Source organism: Aquarana catesbeiana, linkage group LG05 (assembly GCF_042186555.1).
Source record: "Aquarana catesbeiana isolate 2022-GZ linkage group LG05, ASM4218655v1, whole genome shotgun sequence".
Classification (NCBI taxonomy): Eukaryota; Metazoa; Chordata; class Amphibia; order Anura; family Ranidae; genus Aquarana; species Aquarana catesbeiana.
The window spans coordinates 205,004,575-205,031,239 of record NC_133328.1 but is presented as its reverse complement, the minus strand read 5'-3'; positions in this window follow the sequence as shown (position 1 = coordinate 205,031,239).

The following is a 26,665-nucleotide window of genomic DNA, read 5'->3' as shown; positions in this document are numbered from 1 at the left end:
CAGATCGCTGAAAACGGCCAATCACAGCGGCTGTTTACAGCACGATCAGAGCTTCTAATGAGAGATGATCTCAAGTGTAAACATATGAGATCATCTCTCATTGCTAGCTCTCTCTCCTCACACAGAGACAGCGTGTGAGGAGAGAGAGGATCTGTGCTAAATTGTGAATGCCAGCCGTTTTGTAAAAACACAGTAGAAACACACATCAGAGCCCAACAGTGCCCATACAGTGCCACATCAGTGCCACAGTGCTCATTACTGTTGGTGTCACAGTGCCATCTGTCATCAGTGCCATCTGTCAGTGCCATCTGTCATCAGTGCCATTTGTCAGTGCCATCTGTCGTCAGTGCCATCTGTCAGTGTCACCTGTCACATCAGTGCCACCTGTCAGTGTCACCTGCCACATCAGTGCCACCTGTCAGTGTCACCTGCCACATCAGTGCCACATGTCATCAGTGCCACATCAGTGCCATGTGTCATCAGTGCCACATCAGTGCCACGTGTCATCAGTGCCACATCAGTGCCACGTATCAGTGCCATCTATCAGTGCCACGTATCAGTGCCATCTATCACCAGTGCCATCTGCCATTGTCATATGTCATCAGTGTCACGTATCAGTACCATCTGTCGTCAGTGCCATCTGTCATCAGTGACACCTGTCATCAGTGCCATCTGTCAGTGTCACCTACCACATCAGTGCTACCTGTCTGTCACCTGCCACATCAGTGTCACCTGTCAGTGTCACCTACCACATCAGTGTCACGTGTCATCTGTGCCATGTATCAGTGCCATCTGTCACCAGTGCAATCTGCCAGTGTCACGTGTCATCAGTGCCACATATCAGTGCCATTTGTCATCACTAAGAATGTCACAAAGATTATTTTCAGCCGAGGAGGTATACAATATTCTTGCGGCCAACGAGAGCAACGGGGAGCTTCGGATTCCTCCTCATATTCATATTCTGAGTCTGACGTGGACTACGAGCCTGTCCTAAGCAGTGGTACACTGACAGCCTCAGAGGAGGAGGATGAGAGTCCGCCCGCCAGACAAAGGCGTACTGGTGAGGAGGCAGTGCCATCCACCAGCACCGCAATGCCATCCACCAGCACCGCAGTGCCATCCAACAGCACCGCAGTACCTCAGCAAAGGCCACGTACCAGTGGGGTGTCACCTCAGTCCCAAAGGGTTAGGTTCCATGCCAGCCTTCCCTATTCCCTTCAGAACCCCTTATGGCTTCCTCCTCATTAAGGAGAAGCTATCATTCCCCCTTTCACTGCCCAGCCAGGAGTCCAGGTGGACACAGAAAATTTTTCACCAATAGATTTTTTCAACCTTATTTTTACAGAGGACATGCTTTCATCAGTTGTGGCCTAGTGCAACCTATATGCCCAACAATTTATAGCAAGTAACCCAACGTCCTATTATGCCCGTCCCTACAAGTGGAGAGCCCTAACAGTGGAGGAGTTTAAAAATTTTTGGGGCCTCACATTCTGTATGGGACTAACCAAAAAAAATGTATTACGTTCCTATTGGTCTACCCTCCCCATCCACCACATGCCCATCTTTTCCTCAGTAATGCCCAGGACCAGATATCTCATGATTATGAGATTCCTACACTACAATGATAATACCCAGTGCCCTCCCCAAAATGACCCAAATTTTGACAAGCTTTATAAAATTCGGTCACTACTAAAATATTTTTCTGATATCTTCCCCTGGTTGTTTACCCCAGACCAACACATATGCGTGGATGAGTCCCTTGTCAAATTTACCGGCAGGTTGGGCATAAAACAATTTATTCCCACCAAAAGTGCCCGCTATGGGGTGAAAATGTATAAATTGTGCGACCGAGCTACAGGGTATATCTATGCCTTTATGGTATACGAAGGGAAGGACACCCAGCTACATCCCCCTAATTGCCCAGAATACATTGGATCGAGTGGGAAAGTCATTTGGGAACTCATAAACCCACTCCTAGAGAAAGGCTACCATTTGTATTTGGACAATTTTTACACTAGTTTGCCCCTGTTCCGCAACCTTCACAGAAAGAACACTCCAGCATGTGGCACCGTAAGGAAGAACCGCAAGGGCTTTCCTCAAAGCCTCATCAACAAGAACCTAAGAAGAAGGGAGACAGCGAGTTTACGGAATGAGGAAATTCTGGCTGTGAAGTGGAGGGACAGAAGGCATGTCTACATGCTTTCATCAATCCACAATAATAGCGTCGTGGAGATAACCAGGAGGAATAGCCGAATCCAAAAGTCAACATGTATCCACGAATACAACATGTTTATGGGGGTTGTCGACTTCAACGACCATATGCTCGAACCCTACCTTGCCACGAGACGAACATACCAGTGGTATAAAAAAAGTTTCAATTTATTTGTTTAATTTGGCCATATACAACAGCTACGTTATTTATCACAAATCCACTGCAACCCCCAAATCCTTCCTTGGCTACCAGGAGGAAATCACCACTGCCCTTGTATTCCCGAACGGCCCACCAGAAACCATTCGATCCAATGTGATTAGCAGACTCTCCGAACGCCACTTTCCCAAAAAAATTACTCCCAGACCAACAGGCCAAAAACGGCAGAAAAAATGCCGGGTGTGCACCAAAGGAGGAGTGAGAAGAGACACCGCTTTTTATTGTCCCCAATGTCCTTCCCAACCAGGCCTCTGCATAGTTGACTGTTTCTGCCGTTACCATACTTCACTAAATTATTAGTGAAGTATGGTAAATATAACCCTCACTTCCTGCCATTTACCTTCACACCCCTTATGCCTCTACTTGCTCTGTAACTGACCCTGGCTTGTTATTCGACCATGCTTCTGCCTACCGATTCTGTTCATATCTCTGCCTGATCTGGAACTGACCCTTGCTTGTTATTCGACCACGCTTCTGCCTACCGATTCTGTACATATCTCTGCCTGATCTGGAACTGACCCTGGACTGTTTGACCATCCTTTTTGCCTGTCTCTTGAACTGATCTTGTACCCTGCCACTGGACTAGTGGGATTCATAACACAGGGGTCTCACATATGTGAGGGGCTCCAGAATTGTTTTTCTGGATGAAGAAAACATTTTTTTTGTTTTCTCACTCCTAGATTAGGCTCTGGAGACTTGGAGGCTTCAAAGAGATTTGGGTGGGAGAAGCCTCTACCCCTGTCCCCATTCTGTCCTGAACGAGGCCCTACTTCTGCCTGCTGCCTGTAGGACCTAAGCCATCATGCCTCTGCCTGTTGCATGAACTGACCACACCACATGGATGGACCATGTTCCTGCCTACTACCAGGATCAATATTTTGGCACTGCTCACAATCTCTGCCTGCACTGACCCTGGACTGTATATGGACAGTATCCCTGCCTGCTGCCTGTACTGACTATGGACAGTGTTCCTGCCTGTTGCCTGGACAATTGCGTTCGCTTTTGCTGACCAAGTCCCTGCCTACTGCCTGGACCAGTGCTATCCTCCTGTGGACAGCTGTGCTACTAAAACCACAGGTAATCTTTTTTTTTTTTACCCTTTGCTCAGCAGAATGTATTTTGGTGTAATTCTTGGTATGTGCATGCTATGTGTCCCTAGAACACCTGACGGTGTTCCTTGTATGTGGCCAGGCTGTGTAAAAGTCTCACACATGTGGTATCGCCATACTCAGGAGGAGTAGCAGAATGTATTTTGGGGTGTCATTTTTGCTATGTACATGCTATGTGTTGGAAATATCTTATAAATGGACAACTTTGTGTAAAAAAAAATGCGTTTTCATTTTTTTCCCACGTTTTCCAAAAACTTCTGGAAAAAAATTAACTGTTCAAAAGACTCATTATGCCTCGTAGATTATACGTTGGGGTGTTTGCTTTCCAAAATGGGGTCATTTTGTGGGCGTTTCCATTGTCCTGGTGCTCCAGGGCCTTCAAAAGTGTAATAGGTGGTTGAGAAATGAGATGTGTAATTTATGCTCCTAGATTGCCTGAAGGTGCTATTTCAATGTTGGGCCTCTGTATGTGACCAGGCTGTGTAAAAGTCTCACACATGTGGTATTGCCATACTCAGGAGGAGTAGCAGAATGTATTTTGAGGTGTCATTTTTGCTATGTACATGCTACATGTTGGAAATATCTTATAAATGGACAACTTTGTGTAAAAAAAAAAAATGCGTTTTCTTTTTTTCCACATTTTCCAAAAACTTCTGGAAAAAAATGAACCGTTCAAAAGACTCAGTATGCCTCATAGATTATACGTTGGGGTGTTAGCTTTCCAAAATGGGGTCATTTTGTGGGCGTTTCCATTGTCCTGGTGCTCCAGGGCCTTCAAAAGTGTAATAGGTGGTTGAGAAATGAGATGTGTAATTTATGCTCCTAAAACCCTTGAAGGTGCTATTTCAATATTGTGCCTCTGTATGTGTCCAGGCTGTGTAAAAGTCTCACACATGTGGTATCACCATACTCAGTAGGAGTAGCAGAATGTATTTTGGGGTGTCATTTTTGCTATGTACATGCTATGTGTTGGAAATATCTTATAAATGGACAACTTTGTGTAAAAAAAATGCATTTCATTTTTTTTCCACATCTTACAAAAACTTCTGGAAAAAAATGAACCATTCAAAATACTCATTATGCCTCATAGATTATATGTTGGGGTGTTAGCTTTCCAAAATGGGGTCATTTTGTGGGCGTTTCCATTGTCCTGGTGCTCCAGGGCCTTCAAAAGTGTAATAGGTAGTTAACAAGTGTTAGGTTCAACTTTTAAATAAGTTGCTTTAAGTTTATATTGCTTTGTCAAATTATTGCTTCTATAAGAAAGATGACACGGAGTCAGGTATGTCTGTATCACAGTTCTGAGCATAAAGGACTGCTCCCTTTACTTCTTTTATAGGCAGTTCTCCAAGCAGTAATCTTATCGGCATTACCAAATGAGGTTAAGGTACAAAGAGTTTCTTATCAGCGAACATGTAATGATTATTCAGCCGTTCCAAATTTCATCTAGATACAGATTGATACGTACACAGAAGAGAAAAGAGCACAAACAATTTAAATAGAACAATTGATACGTACACAGGTAAGAAAGGAGCACAAAGAATTTAAATAGAACAATTGATACGTACACAGGTAAGAAAAAGCAGAAACAATTAAAGTGGAACTCTAAGTCATTATTTCAACCCTATCAATTTCCCCCTTTGACATCATCCTCTCCTTCCCCCTGGGTCCTCATGAATAAGTTCTAGTCAGTTTTTCCCCAGAGTCCTTTCCCTGACCGCGAGTTGTCAGAGGGGTGGAACCCATCCCCCTAGGTATTACCAACATCTTAAAATTCAAGAAGAGGAGTTTTATAGGAGTAGGGTGATGTCAATGCACATTTATCGGTATGCCCTGTCTATTCTCCTAATTTTCCTATTTATTTTCCTATATACACATATATTCGTGATTGTAAGTGATATTAACATTAGAATAATAATTACCATTGGACTTAACAACCAGTGAAAGGTACTAGTCGCTGTAGAAGACATTCCACTAAATATATCCCACCAATGTGGTGCAGTATCCTGTTGTATCTGTGAGGAAAGATGTACTAGTCTACCTTTGTCAATAATTGCAGATACAAGGTTATTCTGTAGGGTATGTTCTAGTGTTTCTATGTGTTGTCTTAACAACTATGATTGTTCCAAAACCTGTTTTAGTGGGTTTAAAGAAATTATAAAGGGTGTAGTGTCAGTGAGATTATGTACCTCATAGACTGAAAAGAATATCTTATCGGCGTCTGGTTCAAAAAGATAGGTGTCGTTACCCCATTGTAATATTTTAATCTTTTTTATACATCCCGCAAACGGCGCCGATTTATTTAATGCTGACATGGTGCGGTTATCATTAGTAATGATACAAATATGCTGGGGTCCTATTTCTATGAATCTATTGTTCACATTTATCTGTGTTCTTTGCATTTTGCATATGCTAGTTTGGTATTTTAACAAGCAAGGTTCATATACTGGGGAACTTCTGCCACATACCATTCCCTTATTGGTTCCTTCACATAGAGTTAAATCATGGGTTCTGTTTCCTTTATCTACATATTTCCCATATATTTCTGGATACCAAAACTCGTCATTAATTACTAGTGGCATGACCACTATTTTACACATTTCCATTACATCTGCTACCCGGTATGCTTCGAACCTTCCTACACACCATTTCTCCTCACATTCTATCTTATCCCCTTTTACTTGGAACCATACACCATCGTCAGTTAAACCCTTAAAATATTTCATCCAGGTATGATAATTTCCCAACTGTAGTTCAGTCCTGGCCCTATTTATTTGTATATGATAGGATAAGAGGTTAAAAGAGCACTGTGTGAAATTTACAAACTGTTGACTTTGATTCCACAGCTGGAGCTCTGCTCCTATCGTGTGATTTATTAACCCTCCCAAAAATTGTAATAGGGGTATTTCTTGCAGTTGGGTTTCAAAAGTGGTGGGTAACCATTTGCTTGTGATAGTCAAGCTGTCAGCTATGTGTCCCCCTGCATGCTTCCATCTGTTGTTCATTTCTTCTATCTCTACCGAGTTTAAAATTCCCATCCCTGTACCTGTCAGTCCCAATAGTGTGTCGTACCATTCTCGTTTATACCTACACTCCGGTATCGGGGGAAAGGTGATGTTGAATTTTATTTTTGTTTTCTGTTGTGATGTTGATACATTTATGCAAGTGTTTGGTACGGGTGTTAATATGGAAGATTCAATTGTTGGCGTTACTTCTTCCTCCATTTGTATGTGAAACCCATAGGTCTGTGCATACCAGTACCATCCATCAACTCTCTCTTCCCTCCACCAAGAGGCACAGAGGAAAGTACTGGATTGATTAACGGTAATATCTGTCAGATTGAACATCCCTTCAGTTATATTCCCTCCTTCTGCCATGACTGTTAATATTTGGTACATTTGTCTCACTACCCGTTCCCGGGCTTGTTTCCATGTCTGTGAAAGGGATATTTTATGACACCTATGGTTCTTACTATTGTTAAAGGGGAAACCCATATTATCGTTCCACTGGAAAGTTACAGTTACTTCTGGGAGGGGGTCTGCCTGTATCCATGCTATACCTACATCTACATGAAACGGTCGCCTATGTCCTTCAACAGTATAATTACCCACAGTGTAATCCTTATTTATCTCATATCCTGATACATTTGCCACTTTAGGGTCATCTATGCTCCATTCGAAAGTCATTGTTTCCTCTACTTCAAGTACATTGATACCAGGAGTCCAGGCACATACTTGTAAGGTGATAAGTGCAAACAAACTATAGAGAAACAGCATTTTCATGATGGAGTTTTCTTAGGTTGTTTCTTGCAGTGCGATGCGTGTATCCAGGTTGGCTTTCCTTCCAGCTTTACTGAAGTGGCTGTGGTCAGGAGTACTTGATAAGGACCTTTAAACCTGGGTTCCAATGTCTTTCTGGTGTGTTTCTTTACATATACATAATCCCCTGGTAGCAGCGTATGTGTACCTGTTATTGAATTAGGGTCTGGAAGAGAAAAATACACACTTTTGTGGATCTTAGTTAGACGTTGTTGTAATTGTATCACATATGCAGTCAAACTATCACATTGCAATTGCATATTCTGTGGAAAGTATAGACCTAATCTAGGTGCATTCCCAAAAAAGTATTTCATATGGAGACAATCCTGTTTTCCCTGTAGGGGTGTATCTTATGGAGAACAAAGCCAAAGGCAAGCATTCTGGCCATGGTTTGTTCAACTCTTGCATAGCTTTTTGTATTTTTAGCTTTATTGTCCCATTTACTCTCTCCACTGATCCTGAACTCTGTGGGTGGTAAGGGGTGTGGAAACTTTGTTGAACCCCTAACATGGTCATCACATTCTGCATGATTTCTCCTGTAAAGTGTGTCCCCCTATCTGATTCTATGGTTTCAGGAAGACCAAACCTAGGTATTAACTCAGTGATCAGTTTCTTAGCTGTGGCTTTAGCTGTAGCCGATTTTAATCCCTTCTCCATGTTTTACAGGTGTACCTGCTGCTGTCAGATAACCTCTAGCCCTCCATATGTGGCCATAATCGTGCGCTACACCATAAGCGTAGGCAGAGTCAGTGTAAATATTCCCTTCTCGTCCTTTTAAGTATTCTAGGGCTTGTTCTAAAGCTTTTAATTCTGCTTCCTGTGCTGACATGTGGGCTGGTAAGGCCTGTGCTTCAATTACCTGCGTATCAGTCACTACAGCATACCCTGTGTGATATTTACCTTTGTCATCAGCAAACCGACTACCATCTATATACAAGGTGTACTCAGCGTTTAAAATTGGTGTATCTGTAACGTGTGGGAATCCCATTGTCTCCTGTTCCATGAGCTGAAAACAATCGTGCTGATCTACTTCTTTAAACAAAAGAGTGTCAGTGTCCTCATTTCTTTTCTCACTAGTACTACTAGTAATATCATTCCCCCTTGCCAAATCTGGTGACTGAAGAGGCAAAAAGGTGGCCAAATTTAAGGTTGTACAGCGCTGAAAAGTGACATTTGGAGGTAAGAGTAAAGTACACTGTAACCTTAATTGCCTAGCCATTGAAATGTGTTTGGGCTGTACCTGAGACAAGATTGCATGTATGTCATGTGTGGTATGCACTATGACTGGATTGTCTAGAACAATCTCTGATGACTTATCTATGATAATTGACACTGCAGCTACCGCCCGTACACAACCTCTAGATACTGGATCTAATGCTGCTGAAAAGTAAGCGACTGGTCTTTGTTTCACATGTGCCTGTGTCAGAACACCTGTGGCGTGTCCAGTGATCTCAGCAATGTACAGATTAAATATCTTAGTATAATCTAAAGTGATAAACGACTCATATGCTACTTCTGTAAGCATATACGGTACAATTTTCAAACAATCGTATAATGGCTGCATCAAAGCGCTAGCATGTGGTCTACAATATGACACGATACCTAAAAACATACGCAATTGTTTGAAATTCCGTGGGGGTAACATTCCCTTTATCACTTGAACCCTCTCCTCAGTGAGATGTCTCGTACCCTGTGATATACAATGTCCCAAAAAGATAACTTTTTCCTGACACACTTGCAACTTTTTCTTATTAACCTTGCAACCTTTTTCTGCCAAAAATCGCAACAAATTAAGGGTGGTGTGCAAGCTTTCAGTCTTTCACTTATCTGTGGAATTAATCCTTCCATAAACTGTCTATTGAAGGCTCGGATCGTGACTGGCAGAGCCAAATCCAATCCCTCATCTGCCATCATACTTTCCATAGATAAGTAAAATTCTGATACAGTCTGTCCTGGCATTTGTTTCATGGGTGATATTGACCCCCTCTCTTGTCTGACATGTCCTGCCTCCAGGTTGCCATCCCCATCAACTTGTCCTGCAGGTCTGTGTGGACCTATTTCTGTCATAAACTGGTTAAACAGGGTCAGAGTCATTTTGTGTCTGCATAGATCCTCCCCATCCTGCCAGGTCGCTTCATGTGTATTCATTAACTGTGTCACAAATCTACAAAAAGCAGCTGGCTTTGCTACCGGGTCTGGGGCGCTCTGTATTAATGCCATAAGGGTGTCTGCCGACCATGGTGCCCAAGTCCTTATTTGCATTCTACGAGTGACAGTAGGCGGGGCATTTGGATGGGCTGCTTGTCCAAATTCTGGATTGTTTACCTGAACAATGCGTGTATCAGTGCGTACGGGAGCTACAGTTTCTGGATGAGGTTTTTGTGCCCCACAATGCACACATTCTACTGCCCATTCTGGGTTTTGTGCTCCACAATCCTGACTGACAAACCCATCCTCTCCCCTCAAGTACAGGATATATCTTGTGTGGTTTGCGTTCTACGTCAGTGTATGGGGGTGGGATGGCTGAGCTGGGAGCCTCGACATTTTTTGTTCTTCTATCTTTCATATCCCAACCATCACAATCTGGATTATATTTCCACCCCTCTTCTTTCGCTCTATTTGAGACCTTAATTAAGCATTGAACCTGACGCATCCATTGCTTCTCTAACACCTCTCCTTGTCTGTCCCTTTTTATTTCACTCCATACATCCGGGTCTAAGCCCGCTGCTCCTTTCACCTTAAATTTACGAAGGACATCCTTTAAGTCCTGTGCTTCGGTTTTCCCATAAATGTTCTTAATTATCTGTGGCACCGTATAGTGCGCCACAATTCCCTGACGGGGTTTTGTGTTCCTCTGGCCCATTCTAACAGTCCTGCCTAGGTAGCGTGTGGGACACTTAGTGTACAATATTATGCGGCTACAACATATACCAGAATGAATAATTACTTTATATGCTAGCCCAATAACAAACCAGCTAAGTTACACTAGTTCCTCGTTGCCTTCCTCCTAGGGTGCTAGAATTCTAAAAACCTCTCCGGAATGAGATTTCTGAAATCGAATTACTTTACATGCTAGCCCAATAATAAATAATTACTTTATATGCTAGCCCAATAACAAACCAGAATGCGGCTACAACATATACAAAAAATGCGGCTACAACATATACAAGCATTCCTTTAAGTGGTCAGGTATCCGACTAGATCTCCGGACTTTTGGAGATCTTATTCACTCCCCGTATCTGGGAATCCCTCTCATACACTCTTATCCCTGCTTTATGGAGCAGACAGGGCTTATACTCTCAACCCGTCTATGGTTTATGAGTTAGATGTGAGGTTAAGCATAAGCGTCAGACCCCCAAGCTCACAAGCCCTCAAGTTCCCAATCATGTGAGGTAAGGCGCATTCCGTTGCTTAGTTCGGCAATCCCCTTCTAACTCATACCATCCTTGACAAGGCTCATTCACTTTCTCAACAAGACAGACAAGACAGACACAGACAACAAAACAAACAAATAATTCCAGCAATATAAACTAAAATATGCAGTAATTCTAGACTCACCACTACAGAGGCTGGTGTTTTAAAACCAGGAGAACCGTAACTGACAGAACGGATAGGCACAAATCAGGGGAGCACAGAATATAAGAAAAATAAAGCTTTTTCTTACCTGGCCAGGTTTTTTTAATCTGTGGTTCCCGGAATGCCTATTCCTTTTTGTTCCGTCAGCGTAGCTCAGCCACCTCTTGTAGTATCATCGGTGAGTCCCTCGTCCGGGCGCCAAAATGTTAGGTTCAACTTTTAAATAAGTTGCTTTAAGTTTATATTGCTTTGTCAAATTATTGCTTCTATAAGAAAGATGACACAGAGTCAGGTATGTCTGTATCACAGTTCTGAGCATAAAGGACTGCTCCCTTTACTTCTTTTATAGGCAGTTCTCCAAGCAGTAATCTTATCGGCATTACCAAATGAGGTTAAGGTACAAAGAGTTTCTTATCAGCGAACATGTAATGATTATTCAGCAGTTCCAAATTCCATCTAGATACAGATTGATACGTACACAGAAGAGAAAATAGCACAAACAATTTAAATAGAACAATTGATACGTACACAGGTAAGAAAGGAGCACAAAGAATTTAAATAGAACAATTGATACGTACACAGGTAAGAAAAAGCAGAAACAATTAAAGTGGAACTCTAAGTCATTATTTCAACCCTATCACAAGTTAGATGTGTCATTTATGCTCCTAGAACACTTGATGGTGCTCTCTGCATGTTAGGCCTCTCTATGTGGCTAGGCTGTGAAAAAGTCCCACAGATGTGGTATCACCATACTTAGGAGGAGTAGAAGAATGTATTTTGGGGTGTAATTTGTGGTATACACATGCCATGTGAGAGAAATAACCTATTACAATGACAATTTTGTGGGAGGAAAAAAAAAATCTTCATTTTGCAAAGAATTGTGGGAAAAAATGACATCAAAAACCTCACCATGCATCTTACTAAATAACTTGGAATGTCTACTTTCAAAAAAAGGGGTCATTTGGGATGTATTTGTACTGTCCTGACATGTTCGGTTCACAAGAAATGAGATAGACCACCAGTACATCAGGTGTGATCATTTTTTTATGATTTGCACCACAACTTGTAGAATCTATAACTTTCACACAGATCAAATAATATCCACTAATTTTAGTTATTTTTACCAAAGAGATGTAGCAGTATAAATTGTGGCTAAAATTTATGAAGAAAAATTAATAATTTGCAAAATTTTATCACAGAAACTAAAAAAAATTTGTTTTTTTTTCTAAATTTTCGTTCTTTTTTCATTTATAGCGCAAAAAATAAAAAACCCAGAGGTGATCAAATACTACCAAAAGAAAGCTCTATTTGTATGAAAAAAAGGACAGAAAATTCATTTGGGTACAGTATTACACGACTGAGTAATTGTCATTCAAAGTGTGAGAGCACTGAAAGCTGGAAATTGGTCTGGTCATGGGGGGGGGGGGTTAAAGCGGGGTTCCACTATCTCGGATATTTTTTTTTTGTGGCAAAATGACAAAGATTAGGATCTATGAATATAGAACTCACTTGTTCCGTTTTTGAGGATCAGTGCTGCCCGTTTTCTCCTAATAAAGAAAGTTATAAATTCTGCTAGAGACGGTTGTCATCTTGCCTGTGGGCATGTGAAGCCCACAGGCATCCTCTTCCGGGATATGGTGCTGCTGATCGACCAGCATGCACTGCCCGTTCTATTTCCAATCTTGCGCATGCGCAGTAGACTGACATCGGAGCACCATCAACAGCTCCGGTTGCCATCACAACGATCGGCGTCGTAGGAAGTCCTGCCCCGTTGTGATGGCAACGGAGATAAGCAAAGATAAAAAGAAGATAGTTCTGAGAAATATAGAGGAGAGAGGGGCGCTGGAGTTAGAGGAAAGGTAAGTATAAAAATATCTTGTTCAATGCTGATAAAATCCAAATGTATCCTATGCATTCTCTTGGCACAAATATTTTTAATATAGAATTTTTTTTTTTTTTTAAATACGGTTTCCCTAATATATATTTTTCTCATTCTAATATATATATATATATATCTATATATATAGATATATATATAGATCTATATATATATAGATCTATATATATATCTATATATATAGATATATATATATCTTTTTCTCTTTATATCTTTAGATGACTTATCTAAAAAACGGTGGTGGACTATTTTTCTACATAGTGTTATATATGTAAACACATCAGATCTAGCTATCTATCACTATGTAGAAAGATAGTCAACCACTGGTTTAGAGATAAATCATTGTCTGCCACTTTGCTAAGGCAAGACAGATAAGCATTGTGTTGACAAGAAAAGGTCCAGATATAATTCTTTTTTTAAAAGACAAAACTAAACGGCTTGTAAAAAGAAAAATTACCATTAAAAAAATAAATACTTTGACTATGTCTATCACCAAAAAAAATTAAAATTATTTTCAAAATTAATAAACACATCTATTTACATATATAAAAAAAATTGATTGTAAAAAATCAAAAAATCAATAACTAATAAGAGAGACAGAGATTTAAACATCATATTATATATGAGAGAGAGAGAGATATATATTTTGATATATATATATAGATATATATATCTATATATAGATATATATATATTAGAGAGAGCGAGCGAGAGAGAGAGAGAGAGAGAGAGAGAGATATCTATATCTCTATATATCTATATCTATCTATCTCTCTCTCTCTCTCTCTCTATATTTTTTTTTTGTTTGTTTGTTTTTTTTAAATCTCTGTCTCTCTTATTAGTTGTTTATGTTTTGATTTTTTTACAATTGATTTATTTTTATATATGTAAATAGATTTGTTTATTACTTTTTAAAATAATTTAATTTTTTTTGGTGATAGACACAGTCAAAGTATTTATTTTTTTAATGGTAATTTTTCTTTTTTAAAAGCTGTTTAGTTTTGTCTTTTAAAAAAAGAATTATATCTGGACCTTTTCTTGTCAACACAATGCTTATCTGTCTTGTCTTAGCAAAGTGGCAGACAATGACTTATCTCTAAACCAGTGGTTGACTATTTTTCTACATAGTGATAGATATGTGTTTACATATCTAACACTATGTAGAAAAATAATCCACCACCGTTTTTAGATAAGTCATCTAAAGTCATCATGCTAAGGCAACACAGATAAGCATTGTGTTGACAAGAAAAGGTCAAGATCTAATTCTTTTTTCAAAATACAAAACTAAACAGCCTTTAAAAAACAAGTATTACCATTCAAAGAAAAATAATTTAACTAGGAATATGTATAAAAAAATATTTTATATTATTTAAAAAACTTATATATATATATATATATATATATATATACACACACAAAATTTAAATAGGAATATCAATATATATATCTATATATATATCTAGATATATAGATATCTAGATATATATAACTAGATATATATCTATATATCTAGATATATATATATGTTTCTGTCTAATGTATTATCTTATTTAATTAAATTTATATCTAAACAAATTTCAATTCTTTACTAAACTCACCTCACTGTTCCAATAGCCTAAATCTTGTGGTGTCCAGCCAACTAATTTTTTTCTCCTGTAGGCAATGTTATCTTATCTGTGTTGTCATAACAATGTATGCAGATAATGACTAGTCTTGGAGGTGTCTTTATGGCCATTATCATGTTGGAATACTGCCCTGCAGGGCCAGTCTATAAACGGAGGGGATCCTACTCTCCTTCATTATGTCATATTACATTCTGGTATTCATAGCTCCCCAGACACATCAGCACTCATACAACACCAGACCCTGACACTCCCACCACCATGCTTGATAGTACTGCAGACAGAGTTGTTTTTTTACTTATCACCTGTTTACCACTATACACGCTTGATACCATCTGAACTAAAAACATTTATCATAGCCTATTCCGAAAACAGGAAAATTCAACACAGATCCAATTACTTGGTCTGCTTATTAACAGCATCCTTGTTTTTTTATGTGTTACTTTTATTTATAAAAAATATAAAAAAAAATTGCAAAAATATAATCATAATGTTTTTTTAAATTTATATATATTAAAATTAATTTTACATTTATTCTAAATAATTCATTTTATCACTTTTTCCTTGTGCAGAATAAAGAATAAATACTCAATACTGATATTTTTATTATCTATATCCACTTAAGGACTAGCCTCGTTTTGGATTTTAGGTGTTTACGTGTTTAAAACATGTTTTTTTGTTAGAAATTTACTTAGAACCCCCAAACATTATATACTGTTTTTTTTTTCTAACACCCTAGAGAATAAAATGGCGGTCATTGAAATACTTTTTTTTGCACCATTTTTGCGCAGCGGTCTTATAAGTGCACTTTTTTGGAAAAAAAATCACTTTTTTGAATAAAAAAATAAGACAACAGTAAAGTTAGCCCAATTTTTTTTATATTGTGAAATATAATGTTACGCCAAGTAAATTCATACCCAACATGTCACGCTTCAAAATTGCGCCTGCTCGTGGAATTGCGTCAAACTTTTACCCTTAAAAATCTCCATAGGCGACGTTTAAAAAATTCTACATGTTACATGTTTTGCGCTACAGAGGAGGTTTAGGTCTAGAATTATTGCTCTCGCTCTACCGGTTGCGGCGATACCTCACATGTGTGGTTTGACCACCGTTTTCATATGCGGGCGCTACTCGCGTATGCGTTTGCTTCTGCGCGCAAGTTTGTTGGGACGGGGGGGTTTAAAAATATTTTTTTTTCATTTTTATTATTTATTTTACAATATTATATTTATTTGTACACTGTTTTTAAAAAAAAAAAAATGGTGTCACTTTTATTCCTATTACAAGGAATGTAAACATCCCTTGTAATAGAAAAAAGCATGGCAGGTCCTCTTAAATATGAGATCTGGGGTCAAAAAGTCCTCAGATCTCATATTTGGACTAAAATGCAAAAAAAAAAAAAAAAAAAAATCGTTTGAAAAAATGACATAAAAAAAAATATGCCTTTAAGAAAAGTGGGCGGAGCTGACGTAATGACGTCGATTCAGCCATCCAATGGTATGGAGACTGGTGGCGGCCATCTTAGCCTCACTCGTCTCCATACCCAGGCACAGAAAGGTCCTGATCGCCTCCGCCGCTACCGACAGGCTCCGGTAGGCGTCGGAGGGCGCGGGAGAGCGGCGGGAGGGGGGGGTGGCACCTCTCCCGCCGCCGATAACGGTGATCTCGCGGCGAACCCGCCACAGAGACCACCATTATCGTACACAGAACCGGCTCCTGTAAAGATGTATACCTCGGTTGTGGCAGCAGCTGCTGCCGTTACCGAGTTATCCATCTTCAAATACCGACGTATATGTACAAGAGCCGGTCGGTAAGTGGATATAGAAATGGTAAGTGAAATTTTCATTTTTTAATTTTTATTATTTTTTTGTGTTTCAAATGTTAACAGCATAATTTTGTTCATATTTATTCGTAGGACAATAATCCAGGAACCGGAGGAGATTTATCCCAAACCTATAGTTCCTTGAGTCAAGAGGAAAGAGTAAGTTGTATCACTATTACTTTGAACTCGGCACAGATCTTAGCTGTCTATCTCTGCATTTAAAATAAAGTATATACATTTATATGCATATGTTATTTTTTGTTAGTGTATATATATATCTATATATATCTATATATATATATATAGATATATATATCTATATATATCTATATATACATAGATATATCTATCTATCTATATATATCTATATATATCAATGTCTATAGATATATATCTATAGATATATATCTATAGATATATATATATCTATAATATTTATCATAACTGAGAGATACATCTTTTTTTTTTTCTATTTTGATCATAAAAAAAACAAATATAACAAAAATCACCTATACTGATCTCACTATGTCTGCATAATATTTATTTAACATGTTATAATTATTTTTGATTTTTAAATTTAAAAAAGAAAAAAAATAAATAAAATTTTTATTTTTTAATTTATTTTAGCGCAATATGCTAATACAACAATTATTAGCCAGGTACCCGCCACCAGACATTGATCGTGCCTTTCCAAGAAATCCAACGGTTTCCTCTTCCATTATTGTTTCTTCAACATCAGAATTGCAAGAGACTTCTGATGACCGAATAGGCAAAACACACTGGTGTCTGTGTCAGTGCTGTATACCAATGCCAACACAAGTGGAATCGGTGTGTTGTAGAGGGATAGAAGAGGTACAAGGATGCATACCAGAGGGAAGAAAATGTATAATAGAAGCAGATATGTTCTGCTCACAAATAGCTACAGAGGAACACGTAAGACTAATGTTTACGATGTTGCATTTAGATGGCCTACCAGTTGTGGATGCCGACAACAACTGGTAAGTACATTCATATACAATAGAATATAATGATATTATTGTTCATAATAAAAATTACGGTGTGAATTTTATTAGCTTATACACAATTCTGTTTTTATTACTGTACTATTTTTTTTTTCAGGAGATTAAGGAAGACAGCCTATCGTGCTTTCATAGCATGGATCTACGTTTTTTTAGGGAAGGGTAACAGAAGGGTTAACCCATCATGCGCAGTGAAAGTTGTGCGTCAGATTTTTCCTCATCCTAATGGCACATACGTAGGATTTCTATACTCAGACGACTATGATGCATCAGAAATGGCATTTCATTAAATTGAAATATTATTTTTATTGGTAAAATTATTTTATAATTTAAAAATTATTGTAATATTTGTTTACTTTTTTTAAAAATAATAATATACTTAACGTCTTATCAATAAAACAAATTGTTTTGCAAAAATAAAGTTTCTTTTTTTTGGACATGATTAATTTTCTTATTAAAAATAATAAACTTCTTGTATTATTTAAAAAATACACAAATCAAATTAATTCTATTAATATAATTTTATTTTAAATTAATTTAAAAACAAAACAGTATTCAACATAAAATAATGACAACAATCGCTATCTCTTAAAATAATATCTAATAATTGTAATATAATTTTTAATAAGAATAAAGGTTTATTAACATAAAAAAATTAGAAATACATTTAATGCTTCATTTTGCAGCAGTTGTCATATGTTTTCTCACTGCAATACTAGTTTCCGGCCTCTCCACTGGTGCAATGTTTTTAGGCATATCAATATTTTTTGATGTCCAAGAACTTGTTATGGTCCCCTCTATAATGGAAATCATGTTTGACAGCATTATGTATGTATGTTCATTATTCATTATTTCAAAAACATTACGCACAATCCATTTTTTCCTTCCCTTGGGAAACTCCAAGTTTTTCCTTTCAACCAAAATCTCCTCACCACTAGCATCCTTTTTTTTTGGCAGAGCAGGTTTCCGCATCACATTATGATTGTGGCATAATGCCGCCAATTTAGTTCTGGCATCCATAGAATCCATTCGAAAATGTATTCTTTTTGGACGATATTTTAGAATCATACTGTGATACGTTTCAATGACACCGGTCTGACAAAAAAAAGTGAGATGTTTCATGTCCTTTCTCAATTGGCCATCCAAAACAATTGTGGATAAAGCATGAAATGCAGGTGTCTGTTGGCTTAACCAGGGAACAGTCGGGGAATGCACATCGATCTCATCGTGCAAGCATTTGTGCTCTGTATCTCCAATTTTCCATACATGGAAATTTACTATTATGATGTAGTAGAGATTCCCAAAGAACTTTAAAACGCTCCTCGTTTCCTTTGCAAGCTCTAATACACCAATAGAAATGGTTCAATATGGCTCCAATCCACGGCAAAATTGGACGATACATTTTTTTGGGGGAAATTTGCATCAATTTTCTTTTCAAATTTTTTACATAATGCCAAATGTCAAATTGATGATTTATATTTTTGTATTTTTCATTTGTTAATAATTTACGTATGCCTGTGTGTCGATCTGTTCCCACAAATTGAACATCTAATTTTTTTTCAATAACATGATTTAAACATTTTTCAAATCCAAATTTCTCCATTACAACAGATGAAGTTGTTTGAGACACCTGCACCAACTCATAATCCACAATTTTTTTTAGAAAAGAGATCCATGAAGGTGTATGTTGAGTATTTGGCCGAAAAACCTGGGCTGTCACATTGGCCATCCCCGACAAGAAACAAAGGTTTTTCTTGCCAACTGTAATCAATTGATTGTTCCGATTATTTTTTTTTCTATTTTTTTTTATTTTTCGAAAAACATTCATGATCAGCGCATCTCATTCGATATAGTAATTGATCAAGATTGCTTTCAAAAATAATAATTTTTTTTCCTTAACCAAATTAAGTGGATATATCAGAGTGTTTTCTGGATGTGTGTCTTCAACACTCTCACAGAAACTAATGTCACCTTTCTGTGGTGTGTCACAATCCGACAGGTGGAAACTAGGGTCATCATAATATGTCAATTTTCTTTTTGATGTGCTTTCTGGACTCATCCTCTGTCATAAAACGTGACCTCTTCTTCTTTGTCATTTCTAAATTTGGTTTCACGCTAGTTGAAGGTGATAGTACCATACTGGATTGTGGTTCTGATGTTTTTTCATGACGTAATGGTGTTGACCCATGAAAAGGTATCAATAAAACTTCATCCAACTTGCAGTATGAATGGTCCAAACTTGTCACTCTTTCACTTGCTATTTTGCAATAACTGTCTTCTGATTCAGACACTGCAAAGTGAAATGCCTCTGTTTGTGTGCCTGCATCTTTCATTAACACCTTCGGTAACTGGCATGTACATCTCGGGGTGTCAGGCTTCGATTGTGAAGTTTCCAGCATTATGCAATTCTTTTGTTTGATTTTTTCAGTTTTTTTCCCATTTATTTTCAGAGACTGTATCTGTCGCAGTTTCCATGAAAATAGTAGGGACTGATTCTGGTCTTAATTTTCTTTTTTTGTCTTGACCAATAAAACAAGTAGGGTTGAAGTGTGCAGAACACATCCGAAAAATGTTTCCACGCAAGTCTTCTTGTATTAATGGGATAAATTCCTCAATCATTTCAGGCTCCATTCCAGCATTTTCAAGCCAAATTCTAATCTCTTTACTATCCTTTGGAAATATGCAATAACTGATATTGGTCTGTTGTTTTTGCTTATTAGAGTTGTGGCTGCAAAATTTTGCAAAACAGCTAGGCATGTCTATAGAATAAATAATAATAAAATTAACTAATGTAACATAAATTACCTTATTTCTTAATTTATATTTTTAAAAATTAAATAAATTATTTATATTATAAAAAAAATATTTAAATTAATAAACGTTGTAAAGATTAAATTAAAAAATATTTAAATTTTATTAATATTAAATATATATTTTTTGAACTTACCTTCATGTCTAGATTGTATATAAATAAAATAAATATTACAATAAAATGTATGCAATTGCAATTAATACATTATATTGTAATATTATACAAAAAAAAATGAATCATAATATTTAAACATTTATTTGTAATTTTATTGTTCCTAAAAATAAAAAAAAGATGTAATATAAACATAAATTACAATGTACAAATCATTGTTTAAAATTTAAAATTAAACAAATGAAAAGTTCTGACAAGTTTAGAAGATAATTTTATAAACATGAATAGTTGTCTAAATGACAAATCCAATTGTCAAAAACAAACTGTTGACAGACATTTACATTTTACACAAAAATTTAGAGGCAAAAAGAGAATGGCAGACACACAATCAAATGAGAGATAAGGGGTGGTAAACAGAGATAAATAGAGAGAGACATATAGGGGGGGGGGGGGGGGGGGGAGAGGGGTAAGGAGAGAGAATGATAGAAAATGAAATAGAGAAGTAGAGCAAGAGAGGGAGGGGTAGGGGAAAGAAGAAAGACAGAGTGGAGAGAGTGGTGAGAGAGAGAGAGAGAGACAGACAGACAGACAGACAGACAGACAGACAGAGTGGAGAGAGAGAGAGAGAGTGGAGAGAGCAGGGAGAGAGAGTGTGTGTTATAGAATTGAGAGAGAGAGAGAGAGAGAGAGAGAGAGAGAGAGAGAGAGAGAGAGAGAGAAAGAAAAAGAGAAGAGAGAGAGAGAGAAAAAGAGCAAAGTGAGAGAGAAAGAGAAAAGAGAGAGAGAAAAAAAGAGAGAGAGAGAGAGAAAGAGACATTTAAATTTGACAAATTTGACAAAAAATGACAGACATTTAAATTTTACATAAAAATTTAGAGGCAAAAAGAGAATGACAGACACACAGTCAAATGAGAGATAAGGGGTGGTAAACAGAGATAAATAGAGACAGACATATAGGGGGGGGGAGGGGTAAGGAGAGAAAATGATAGAAAATGAAATAGAGAAGTAGAGCAAGAGAGGGAGGGGTAGGGGAAAGAAGAAAGACAGAGTGGAGAGAGTGGAGAGAGTGGAGAGAGTGGAGAGAGTGGAGAGAGTGGAGAGAGTGGAGAGAGTGGAGAGAGTGAGAGAGAGTGGAGAGAGTGAGAGAGAGTGGAGAGAGTGAGAGAGAGTGGAGAGAGAGTAGAGAGAGTAGAGAGAGAGAGAGAGAGAGTGAGAGAGAGAGAGACAGACAGACAGAGTGGAGAGAGAGAGAGAGAGAGAGAGAGAGAGAGAGAGAGAGAGCAGGGGGAGAGAGAGAGTGTGTTATAGAATTGAGAGAGAGAGAGAGAGAGTTAGAGAAGAGAGAGAAAAGAGAAAGAAAAAGAGAAGAGAGAGAGAGAAAAAGAGCAAAGTGAGAGAGAAAGAGAAAAGAGAGAGAAGAGAGAGAGAGAGAGAGAGAGAGAGAGAGAGAGAGAGAGAGAGAGAGAGAGAGAGAGAGAGAGAGAGAGAAAGAGACATTTAAATTTGACAAATTTGACAAAAAATGACAGACATTTAAATTTTACACAAAAATTTAGAGGCAAAAAGAGAATGACAGACACACAGTCAAATGAGAGATAAGGGGTGGTAAACAGAGATAAATAGAGAGAGACATATAGGGGGGGGGGAGGGGAGAGGGGTAAGGAGAGAGAATGATAGAAAAAGAAATAGAGAACGTAGAGCAAGAGAGGGAGGGGTAGGGGAAAGAAGAAAGACAGAGTGAAGAGAGTGGAGAGAGAGAGAGAGAGAGAGAGAGAGAGAGAGAGAGAGAGAGAGAGAGAGACAGAGTGGAGAGAGTAGGGAGAGAGAGAGAGAATGTGTTATAGAATTGAGAGAGAGAGAGAGAGAGTTAGAGAAGAGAGAGAAAAAAGAGAGAAAGAGAGAGAGAAAGAGATAGATAAAGAGAGAGAGAAAGAGAGGGGGAAAGAGGAGAGAAGAAGAAGAGAAAGAGAGAGAGAGGAGGGAAAGAGAATAGAGAGAGAGAAAGATAAGGGAAAGCGAAGAGAGGGGAAGAGAGAGGGGGAGGAGGAGAGAATAGAGACAGAAAGAGAGCGAGAGAAAGGAGAGAGAGCGAGAGAGAGAGAGAGAGAGACAGGAGAGAGAGAGAGACAGGAGAGAGACAGGAGAGAGAGAGAGAGACAGGAAAGAGAAATAAAAGGGAGAGAGAAATAAAAGGGAGAGAGAAAGAGAGTGAAAGAGAGAGTGAAAGAGAGAGAGAGAGAGAGAGAGAGAGAGAGAGAGAGAGACATACAATATAATACAATTCAAAACATAAATCTTTACATACAATTCCCAATTTTTAGGGTTTTTAAAAAAATGAAAACCCATTGTCGGGGGGGGGAGAGAGAGAGAGAGAGAAAGAAAAAGAGAAAAGAGAGAGAGAAAGAAAAAGAGAAAAGAGAGAGAGAAAGAAAAAGAGAGGGAGAGGGAGAGAGAGAAAGAGAAAGGGGAGAGAGAGAGAGAGAGAGAGAGAGAGAGAGAGAGAGAGAGGGGAAGAGAGAGAGAGAGAGAGAGAGAGAGAGAGAGAGAGAGAGAGAGAGACATACAATATAATACAATTCAAAACATAAATCTTTACATTTCCCAATTTTTAGGGGTTTTTAAAAAAATGAAAACCCATTGTCGGAGGGAGAAAGAGAGAGAGAGAGAGAGAGAGAGAGAGAAATAGGAGGGAAAGATTAAAGAGAGAGAGAGAGCGAAAGAAAAGAGAGAAAGAGAAAGGAGAGAGAAAGAGAAAAGAGAGAGAGAAAGAGAAAAGAGAAGAGAGAGAGAGAGAGAGAGAGACAGAGAGAGAGAGAGAGAGAGACATACAATATAATACAATTCAAAACATAAATCTTTACAAACAATTCCTAATTTTTAGGGTTTTTTAAAAGATGAAAACCCATTGAGAGAGAGAGAGAGAGAGAGAGAGAGAGAGAGAGAGAGAGAGAGAGAGAGGGCATGAGAGAGAGAGAGAGAGAGAGAGAGAGAGAGAGAGAGAGACAGAAAAGAGAGAGAAGAGAGAAAAGAGAGAGAAAGAAAGAGAAAAGAGAGAGAGAAAGAGAAAGAGAAAGAGAAGAGAGAGAGAGAGTGTGAGAGAGCGAGAGAGAGAGAGAGGTGAGAAAGGAGAGAGAAGGACTGGTAGAGAAGACGTGAGTCTGCGGCGGGGGGGGGAGAGCGGGGGTGAGGTTGGGGTGGGGAGGGGGTCCAGTGGGAGAGGTAACCCCAGAAGGTGGTTAGGGGGATATGAAGAGATGTCGTTATGAAATATATTAAGATCCTCTCTGCCGGAGGGGTTTTTTATTTATGTGTATGTAAGATATTTTCTATTTTGAAAAATAAATAAAGATTTATAAAAAAAAAAAAGAAAGGAGAGAGAAAAAAGAGACAGAGACACAGGGAGGGAGGGCTGTAACACTGAAGAGGATAGTAAGGAGGAGGGATAGATTACATAAAAAACACATTATAAAATTTATTGTGACATCAAGTTCGATTTTGGCATGGTTTTGAATAATCAAATCCACTTGTCCTTTCAATCTATGGAAAAAAATATAAATAAATACATTAATGAAAATAAAATAAAGACATTTTACAGATACATGTTTATCAAATGGTGTCTATCTCTCTCTCTCTCTCTCTCTCTCTCTCTCTCTCTCTATATATATATATATAATTTTAAATTCATTTTAAATTTAATATATTACCTGCAATAAAAGCAATAGACTAAAACGATACGCTCCCCAAGATGTCCGATACAAGATCTTCAATATCTGTTATGTCATAAAAAAAAAAAAAAAATTGAACGTTAGTACCTCACTTAAATCATTATTATTAATCAATACATTTAAACAAAAATATATACATTTAATTTATATAAAACTAACATTTAATTTAAAAAATCATATAATTATTAAATTTTAGTTTTATTTTGTTACATACCTTTAAATGTAATGCAGCTAGCGTTGATGTATATAAATTTCTGCTTTACGCGTAACGTTAAATATTAATATATAATCTAAGGAAACAAAATAAAATTTAAATAGATACTTAAATGTCAGATTGATCATCAAATAACATAAATACAATCTTCTTAGAATAAATTAAAAAAATAAAATTCATATACAGCAGTAACATATAAATGATTAAAACTTTTTTTAAATTAAATAAACTAACATAATAATTTAAATATAGCAATAAAAATTATCCAAGTTATAAAATTTATATTCTATAAAAGTTATGTTTAAAAAATATATATTCATATATATATAAATAATTTTAATAATTTTGCGTATAATAAAACAAAAAAAATAAAAAAATTAATTCAATAAAAAGAATTGACGTGACAATTAAAAAATGTAATAAATAAAAAATCGAACTACACACTAAAAAAGAGATAAATAGAGAAAATATACTGTTTAAAACTTACATGTGCAGCAATTATTAACATTAAACATAAAAACATTTACTAACAAGTTCAAATGCTTGAATACTAAATAAAATACACTAACCACTTTTACATTTCATTACAAACTAGACAATTATTATAAAATTACTGAGACTGACCTTTTTTTGTGTAGTATATGAAGGTTTATAGTTGAACTTTTCAAGCCTGTGCTCCGATTGTCCTCACATGTGTGCTCAGGTAATACTGACCATGTATACTGGTCAGTATTACCTGTTTTCCCTCGTTTACAATGGCGCTTTTGGAACCACCTGACGAACGTGACTGTCGTAATGACGTCACTTCCAGGATAGAAATCTCGAGATAACTCGCGCCAGGCCGCCGCACTGACTCCTGGGAACAATGACACAAGCTCCCAGGAGCCAGTGCGGCTAATAGGAAGTGACGATTTAGCCGCAGTGAACACGCCCATAACCGCAGACTGGACTTCCTGGAAGACACAAAGATACTAACAGCAACAAAGGTACAGTAGGAAAAAAAAAGTGCCGTTTTGTCATTAGGACATTGCGGTAATGCTCTTCATCTATTGTTTTAAAAACAGGTGGAGATCCGCTTTAAGTGCCCAGTTGTCAAGTGGTTAATAATCTAATTTTGGATTGTTTTTCTTTCTTTAGTTTGGCCAATTTATTTATGAATTCTCCTCTAATGACGCATTTGTGTTCCTCCCACTGTGTAAGCAATGAGGTCTCGTCATTTTCATTTTGTGAGAAGTATTCTTTTAGTTTGTCATTGAAATGTATTACGTCTATAGGGTCTTTCAGAATAGTGGTGTTGAGTCTCCACATTTTAGTTATGGTATTTTTCTCTGGGAAAGTCAGTGTTATGGTGATCGGGTGGTGATTGGATATAGTCATGGTTTCAATTGTTGAGTTTTTCAGTAATTCTAGGTCAGGTTGTGATATTTAAAAGTAGTCAATTCTAGAGTATTTTTGATGGACTGTAGAGAAGTAGGTAAAGTCTTTAGTTTGAGGGTTTAGAGTTCTCCAGGTGTCATGTAGCATTAGTTCCTGTATTTGAAGTTTGATTTGTTTCAATGCTCTATAAGGAAGGCTCGATGTACCATTTGAGGTATCTATGAGGGGATTTAAAGGAATATTGAAATCTCCTCCTAAGATAAGTATGCCTGAGGCAAAGTTCGTTAATAAGTCTTTTATCTTACGAAAGAAAGCTATCTGTTTTGAGTTAGGGGCGTATATGTTTGCTATTGTAATGGGATGAGGGCCCATCTTTCCTTTAAGGAATATGTATCTCCCCCGGATCAAGCATTGTATTGTGAATCTGAAGTGGAGTCTGTTTAGAAACCAATATTGAAACTCCTTTAGTGAAATACCGTTGGGAATCTTTTGTCTTGCATTTTTGGAACTTTATTGGCTTTAAAGTGAGTTTCTTGTATGCAAATGATATTTGCTTTTAGTTTATGGAATTCAATGAGAAATTTGGTTCTTTTTTCAGGAATGTTAAGTCCTTTAGCATTTTCTGAAACTAATTTTATTGTTTATGGCTAGGCATCTTGCAAGTTTCTTTTTTTTCCCCCTTCCCTTAAGTCAGAGATTTCCAAAAAGTTGTGTCAAGGCTCTGGAATATGAGGACATAATATATTTTATCTGTACGTCTTATTCTAGGTCTAATAGAAGTGCGCAGAGTTGTGTAAGGTAGACAAAAAAAGGGTGGGGGGTTTACCTTGGGGAGGGGGTGGGGAATTGTTCCGGAGGTAGGTTTAGACCAGCTAGTCTACCCTATGTAAAAGTTCCGGCAGGTTCAAAGAGTGAAAGAGAATTCCACTCTTTGTGTGGGTTCGAGGTCTAAGTAGGATCCGATGGATTTCTATTATATAAATTCACTCTATTTGCTTTTATTAGACAAGAAGAGGTATATCAGGTCTTTTCTTTTTTTTTGTTTTGTTTTGTTTTTTTAAAAAATTTTTCTAGCACTCTGGAGCAGCTAGCTAAATATATTTTTCAGATGTTACAGGATTTAGATCTAATACAT